The sequence below is a fragment of the Lissotriton vulgaris genome, chromosome 3_1, assembly GCF_964263255.1.
Source record: "Lissotriton vulgaris chromosome 3_1, aLisVul1.2, whole genome shotgun sequence".
Lineage (NCBI taxonomy): Eukaryota > Metazoa > Chordata > Amphibia > Caudata > Salamandridae > Lissotriton > Lissotriton vulgaris.
In genome coordinates, this window is record NC_141689.1 from 1,254,864,689 (window position 1) to 1,254,873,274 (window position 8,586).

Consider the following 8,586-nt stretch of genomic DNA (forward strand, 5'->3'; position numbering starts at 1 on the left):
CGATAAGTATTGGGCCTGATGAGTAACCGTCAAGGTGAGAGACGGTGTGAGGTTAGCCGCAAGAATGCGGTCTAATTTGCTATGGGTACCATGTGTCGGAGTGTAACACGTTTAGAGCTTCTGGGCAGGATGACAAGTTCGCCACACGTCTAGTGCCCCAAGATTGTGGATCACTTCCCGTAAATGCGCCGTCATACGGGGCTTAGTGCCCGATCGGGGTGGGTGACGGTCCAACTCAGGGTGCGATACGCAATTAAAATCCCCAAACCAAAGGAGGGGTGCATCCAAACTTGAAGCCACAAGATCTTGGATTCGAGAGAAAAAGGCCGGATCATCAGTGTTCGGGGCATAGGTGTTAAGGAGCAGGAGTTCCTTGTCATCTAATCTAAGTCTCACTAATAGATACCTGCCGTCCACGTCCGCATCAATATACTGAACAGCGCAAGGAATCCCCGGGGCCATCCAGATGAGGACCCCCCTAGCATATGTGGAGAAGGAGGAATGGAAAATCTGGCCCCTCCATTTCTTGGACAGCCGCTGAGCGCCGTCGTCGTCTAGATGGGTCTCTTGCAGACAAGCTACCGAGACCCCATGTCGTTTAAGGAAGGTGAGGACTCTGTGTCTCTTGGTGCAAGTACCCAAACCACACACATTCCACATTAAAAATGTAAAGCCCATGGCCAATGATTACGCCCATTCGGGCCACAGTATAAGTACAATATGACCTGCCACCACTCGGCCCCCACTGTAGTTAGACCTGAAGGAGTAGCCCTGTCAATAAGCCACCCACAAATCGGATTCAATATGCACATGATACCAGCAATACCTTCTTCATGAACCCCAACCCACCCCCCAAAAACCCCAAAACACTGAACTTTTGCAAAAACAGGTTCCCCACCCCCACCCACGAGCAAGAGGATAGCAACAAAGAAAAACGCCACCCCGCCCTTCCCCTGCCAGTGCCAGGATGTACACAGCCACCCCATACAACTCACTCAACACACACTCACACACAACAAATCAACCCCACCCACCCTCCCTCCCAGCTCCCTGAAAAACCCAATGATCCTAAGACAGTACCCTGGCATGTCTTCTCACCTCTGTTAGCAGTTCAGGCAAGATGTTACTCAAGACGAAAGTTGGCCCCATCCTCCCCCCCAGCACCCCAGGCCATAAGGGCGCAAGTCCTCTGCCATGGTCCATTATCCAAAACCCTGAGTGTCAATAAGGAGCCGTGGTAGCCTACCAAAGTGTCAATATGAGGTCCCCCAATCGGAGGACATTCGCACATACAGGAACATTCAACTCAAGTCAATAATTTATTCCAACCTTGGCTCAGAGAGGGCTGTCTCCGGGACCACCGGGGCTGTAGAGTCTGTGTCCAGCGGTGTTTCCTGCAAAGTGTCCGGGACCAAAATCTCACCAGGGGCAGGAGCCCCAGGCGATCTCGGTCCCGCTCTCATCTGTGATGTTTCCATATGAATAGCTCCATCCGCCCCCACTGTAGGTCGAGTCTCAGGAGAACCACGGGATCTAGATCGGCGTCCTCCCCTTCCTCGGCGCTTCTTCTGTGGTCTGGTCCCCCAAGTTTCACGGGGGCCACCTCGCTCACCCGGGGGCAGGTCATCTCCTCTGATCTCAAGCCACTCCCACACCTCCGCTGGCATCTCAAAGAAGTGCGCACGGCCCTGGGAGAGCACCTTGAGTTTGGCTGGATATAAAAGCATATACTGGAGTTTCATTTCACTGAGTTTTTGTTTAACTCCCAAGTAGGATTTTCTATGTTCCTGCACTTGTTGGGTCTAGTCAGGGTAAATTGACACGCAGCTGTTCTCAATCATGAGGGACTCTGTCTCCCTTGCAGCCCTCAAAATACAGTCACGATCCTTATAGTTCAGGATCTTTGCGATGAGAACTCTAGGAGCTTCGCCTGGGCGCGGAGGGGGCACAAGGGCTCTATGCGCCCATTCCACAATGAATACACTGGACAAACCAGACGGGCACAGATGCGTGCGGATCCAAGTTTCTAGGAAGCGTTCAGGGTTTCCCGCCAGGACCCTTATGTTGCTTCGACGGGCCCTCCCCTCTGCTTCCTCGACACGTCTCCCCAATGCGCGGGTGGTAGATGTAAGTTGCGCAACTGATTTTTGTAAAGAGGCCACCTCACCCTGTAATTGTGTAATATTGCCCTCCGCATCCGAAACTTTGTCTGCCACTTTGCGGAGATCGGTTCGGAGTAGGTTCAAATCTATAGAAACAGTCTCTATCTGTCTCTCCAGGGCAGAGTGGGAACCCTGAATAGCTTTCAAGATTTCGGCCCTCGAGGGTTCCGCGGGGCCCTCACTCCCGTCCTCGGGCCCCGTCTGACGTGTGATCTTCTGCGATGGCAGGCGTGGGATAGTATATTGCACAATAGTGTTAGGTTGGGAGCCCTTTGAGGACCGATCTTTGCGAGCCGCCATCTTACAAGGTAGGTGCTGCACCTATCTAGTGTGTGCTAGAGGGCTCTCCCTAGGTCTCGCTGATTTGAGAAAGCAAGTGCGAGGAGGCCCAGGCCAGGGGCAGGTAGCGATAAGGTCGCGGTAAGACTTGCAACAATCAGAGTATGGGCAGCGTTCAAGGCAAGCCAGGCGACCCCACAGCAAGGATAGTACGGTGGTAGCGGCCTCCCGACCCCCCTACAACGTGAAGAGTCCAGCAGTGATCAGAGTCCGGCGCCTGTCAAAGGAGCGAAGAGGGGGCGGCTGGTCTGCCCATCAAGACACCCCACGAAGATCCCCACACCTTCAGTTGGCAGTAGTTCGGTCACAAGGGCTCCAGGAGCAACCCCCCGGACGGGCACTCAGTTGCAGCTCAAGCTGTATCAAAGATCTCCCCCTCCGCAGGCGTCCACAGCACCATCCAGGAATCGCCTGATCATGCAATCAAAGATGGCGGACGAGCGTGGGACGGATGCCAGTGCTGCCGCCACTCTCAAGGCGCCTCGTCCCACGTCCCCCCCGGGAATTGGAGCACCGGCAACGCCCAGCAGGGGGTATAATTCAGGCTTTAGTGTGGGAGGGGGGAGAGTAAGGCCGCAGCTCTTGTGTGTCCCGGCCAAGGGATTAGACTAGGCCGGCTGCCCAACAGTCCAGGAGACGCTGCGCTTGATGTGTGGTCCCAACAGGGGTCAGGGCCAGAGCACTTACAGTTTCCTCCGCGTCTTGTAGGACCCCCGAGGTCCCGGGGGTCAGTCAGCCGATCCTCGGCAGGATTAGCGCTCGGTCGGGAGCTCCGTTGCAAGGGCACCGCTCGGGAAGGACGGCGCCGCGATCCTCTCACTCCGGCCAGTGGATATCACCGGGGTTCTGTGGCTGCCAATCGCCACCTCCAGATGCACCCCAGTGGTGTAGTGCAGAGCGCTGGGGTCTGCCAAGGAGTCGCTTGTTTCAGAATCCTCCGCGCGCCTCTTCTGGGCGGGCCACTCGAAGGTCGACCCCACGTCTCAGGCCCAGACCGTGGCGTCGCGTAGTACAAAGCGGCGCCGCAAACGCCAACAGTGCCACCATCTCCGCTCACGGCTGAACCCCGAATCGCTCTTTCAGCTCAGGTGTCCCAATCGAGTTGGAAAGGTTTCCGGCACCGTTTTCAAGGACTTTGACAGCCCAGGCAGGATGTCTGTTCAGGATTTGCAGGTCTTCAGGACGGAGCTGGTGGAGCTCACGTCCTGTCGGCCATGTTGCATGGCCACGCCCCCATCTTTGACAACTTTGGTTGGATTCTACTATCTGGCCTGTGTAGAATCCGGACATCAGTGGAATCTACTACTAGGTTCCAGGCGGCGAGTCGTCCCGTACGAAACAGAACGGGACGTGAAGAAAGGGCCACACTGAGAGACCATGTGGCACACTAACTTTCCAAACAGAATTGCATCCAGGCAAATAGCAGGAGCATTGACTGCGGGTAAAACCGTGAGTTAACTGAGGAGAGTACTGAATTCTGGTCTTTTCTCTTCTGTCCTAACGGTGTGGGCACGCCTTAGCGTGCGTGGACCCCAGGAGGACGTTTTTTTCTATTGTAATATTGGTCCTGATGAAAGCTGAGCTTAGAAAGCAATAAACAGCAGAAACATGTTGACCACTCACACCGGGTCACTGGGGTTGTAATACAAACCTCAAAGTGACCTCACTGTTTTTAATGTGAACAACTGGCCCTTTAATAAAGTTGTTGGGGTCCAGCTGTGATCTTTTACCACACTATTCATTTTTCACTCATCACACATATCACGCTTTTGCAACACCTGCTCCGCTGCAATCGCAGGAGTCGAAGCACACAGGGGGGGATAGTCGGTCCCTCCTGTGACAAACCCCATGATGAAGCATGTCACCACTAGGGTGAGTGAGGGTTCTTTTAAAAAATAGTTTTTTCTCTTTTCCCTTTTTTCTGTTTTTTGACCGCACATTCAATTTAGTCTAGTCACTGTGTGTTTCCTCACTAAGGCATCATGTCATTTTGAAATTCACAGCAGTAGGCGCTCTTTTGTTGTTAATAATAAGATGTGGTAAGACCACATAAAATATCTTTGACAACTTTGGTTGGATTCTGCTATCTGGCCTGTGTAGAATGAAGTGCTTCTGCATGACTGATTTACAATATGTGCTTCATCTGTGTAGTGTTTCTGTTTAATGCAGGGGCTTATGGTTGCTTCGCTAACCTTGCGGTCTTTATCTGTGTTTTCCTGTTCCTTAATCCCGGTCAGTTGGAATTGCAGAAGTTATATTGCACTACAAGTGCCTTTCTTGATTATTCTGCTGGGTGCATACGTGGTGGCGTTATCTTTCAACTCTATCAATGACAGTGTTTCAGCTGTTTATCTGTTCTTGGGCTTTCAATTGACACCTGATATACAGATCTTGTAGATTGGTTTACTTTGAAGAAGAGCTCAGGCTCAAGAGTCAAAGCCTTTTTGGCCTGTATCTTACTCTATGTGGAGTATATTGTGTGTGCCACCATAGCATTTCTCAACATATACGTGCAGAGCTGGGGCTGCTCAGCTTCACCAATATTAAACTCTCTTTTCAGGGTGCAGATTTCAACCCTCTGTGTTGGTCTATGCCTCTATTGTTTGAGATCATACATCATGCTTATTTATATGATTCTCTTATTGGTCTTGGTTAACTACTTGTCTTCCAGTCAGTTAATAAACATTGCTTATGGTTGATAGTAAAAGTTCTATACATTTTCTAGATTTTAAGCATTCTTTTTTTTGTTTTGTAATTTTTTACTAGCATTTTTGTAAAAATTAATCACAGGGACAAGAATGATAATAGCATTCAACATGTAACAATTCATAGTAGAAAAATGAAAACATTATAAGCAGAAATATATATAGGTGATAAGTACTATTTGTTAAAAAATAGAAAATATATTTATAAATGCGTAAATAAAGAATTTAATAAATATAGGAATAAGAAAAAAAGGGGGGAAAGGTGGGTGTTTTTGAGATAATAGATAGTGTGGACAGGTATAGGAAAGAAGTTAGCTATCAAATAGTTAGCTATCAAAGTTAGCTATCAAATAGTATAATATGACATGATATAAGGGAAGAGAAGATAAGATAAGATAGGATAAGATAATATAAGATAAGATTGGATAAGATAGAATAAGATAAGATAGGATAGGATAACCAGGGGTGGGAAAGAGTAAAGGGTAAAAAGGGGAAGAACATAATAGGACTAAGGTAGAGAAATAGTAGCAAGCATTGGGGGTATTAACATCAATATCAATACCACTATTCATATTCAAGAAATGTGACCAAACCTGAAGGAATATGTCAGTTTGATTCTGGAGGTTGTAAATCACTTTTTCATGTGATGCTGTGTGTATCATAGTTGTCAGCACTGGCCACGGCAAAAACCTGTATCTTATGTCATTTTTAATCCACATCTCCTCCTTCACAAGAAGCTTTTAAGCATTCTTAACCAAAGTTAATCTTCCTGTGAGCCTTACGCTGCTCTGTATTTTTGGTCTTCAGGTTCTATCTTATTGCCACAGCTAATTGATTGGCTCTTCAACCCCTTCGTGTAAACATGTTTGTGCATGACCCTTGGACAAGATTGTACACTGGAGACCTATAAAACATGACATAAACCCAGGAAAACAACATAGCATCTCTGTCTATTTCATTCCTTCTATTTAGAAGGTACTTAATAGTCTTGTCTTTTGGGATGTTTTAATGCCTTGTGTTATTACTACACATTTTCCTTCTTTTCTGAAGGACATTTTCATCTGTGGTGTACCTTTTCTTTTTGATGAAGGTTTTCTTAAATGTGGCCTATGAGGGAATATGCATTTACTTCATAGCTTCTACTTTTTGTAAATGGCTTTTATGCTTATCTTATAGCTAGGTGCTTGTAGTTGGTTTCACACTGAGCGAAGTGTGATTCCTAGAGGACATGTATACATTTATGTTTATTTTACAGATCTATCAGGTGTTTTTCTTTCTATATTTAAGGAGCGTTGTTCTTCTAGGTGACTACTAGTTTCCCCATTCGACTAACTTTAATTAGTTGTAGTTTGAGTACATACTTTGCGGAGTGCTGTTTCTAGATGGAATATCCAAAATTAACCAGATTGTTTTTTATTATAGAATCTTTTTTTTTTTTTTGTTAAAGATATTTTTATTGAGAATACAGAAAGGAAGAAATAACAGAAGAGAGAAAGGATGGAAACACATGAAATGCAAAAAAAAAGAGCCCTAGCAGGAGCTAACTCCACATGACCAAGAAGCAGTAACATTGATGAAGAGTCGTACAGCGTGACCGCTCTAGGCAAGATAAGGCTCAAAGTCCGCCAGCAACAGCGTCGTGCCCCACGAGGAACCCCGGAGGGGCATAAACCCACACTGGCACCAGGCAAAAGCTGTCCAAGTCCGAGGCTCAGTCGACCAGTTCAAGTTGCGCCTCCATGTGTCTTGGCCATGAGAAAGACATTGCAGCGAGGTCTAACGGAAAAACCCACCCCCCCTCTGAAGAAACAAACCAAATCCCCCCCCAAAGGCTCCAGCCATCTATCAACCCCCCTCCCCCCAGTGGTGGCAGCCCAGCAGCAGGCATTCGCTCAAACAGTCTTCACACCTGAAACAAATGTAAGGCACGTAAGGTGGGTGGACAGACCGCCGATGGCAAACCTCGAGAAAGAAAGCGGACCAGTGGGCCCCACCTGAAAATGAAATTCTTAAAGTCACCTCTGAAAACATCAGCCACACTCAACAGCTTCCACAACTTAGCAAACCAGAGGGAAAGTGCAGGGGCCTCCTTCTTCTTCCATGCCGCAGCCAAGGTTAACTTGGCCGCACCTATGCAGAGCCAAAGGATTTGTTTATCTGCCTTGGTCTGATACTCTAAAAGCGGGTCCCGAAGACCCAGGAGCACGAAGCCTATGGAGTCCGGAATCGGGTAACCCAGCATGTCCCTGATATAAGACAGTATCTCCTCCCAGTAGGGGCGTATGATAGGACAGTCCCACCAGATATGGCGAAAATCCCCAAGGAAACCACAGCCCCGCCAACACCTATCCGATGCAGAGGGAAAAATCTTTTTCAATCGGGTCGGGTAAAGATACCAATCCAGCATTGTCTTCATATGGGCCTCCCGAAGATCAATAGAATGATTGAATTTGTGTAAATCACGCCAGAGGTGACTCCACTCCTCGTCGGAGATATCTCGCCCTAGGTGCTCTTCCCACAGACCCATGTAGGGCGAGGCGAGATAGCAGTAGTCAATAGAAGATCATAGAGGAATGAAATCACCCCTTTCATAGATGATGTGCGGGTGATATAGGATTCAAAATATGTGGGAGGCCTTGTCGCTGCATCCCGCACCTCTGGTGACAACGCCCAGTGGAGCAGTTGGGCGTGCCGGTAACGCTCGGTAGGTAGCATCGCGTAGTCACGCATGCAATTATGGAAGGTGAGCGGCTCATACCCATGGAACAAGTGTGTGAGTGCGTGGCAACTGCCCGCCCTCCACCCGTCAAAGGGCCCTTCAATGAGAGCTGGCGGAAAGGCCGGATTAAAGTGGATAGGCGTGAAGGGGGATGGGAAGGAGGTCCAGCTCTCGTCACTAGAGACCGAGTCCCAGACCTTCAGAGTGGTACTCATAGGAGTGCTAATGTAGGCGTTGCGAGGCCGATCCCCCTTCGCCTTCCAAACCAGGTCCCATATCGATCTTCCTGCCACACTCCTGTCCATATGTAACCAGTGCTTCTCCGACTCCATTTGGGTCCACTTGGCCAGCACCCAGAGTTGCGCCGCCTTATAATAGAGATGCATGTCTGGGAGGCCGACCCCACCCTTCTTCAGAGGCCGACGCAGCGTAAGAAAGGAAAGTCTAGCACGGCCTGCCTGCCAGATATAGCGCAGAATAATGGATTTAAGATGCCTAAAAAAATCCCCCTCCAAAGTGATAGAGAGAGCTTGGAACAGGTACAAGAGCTTGGGGAGCATCGTCATCTTAATGGCATGCACGCGACCCATCCAAGAGATGAACATGGGCTTCCAGCATTTAAGCTCGGTCTGTATCTGGGTCAGCAGGGGAGGGAAGTTGG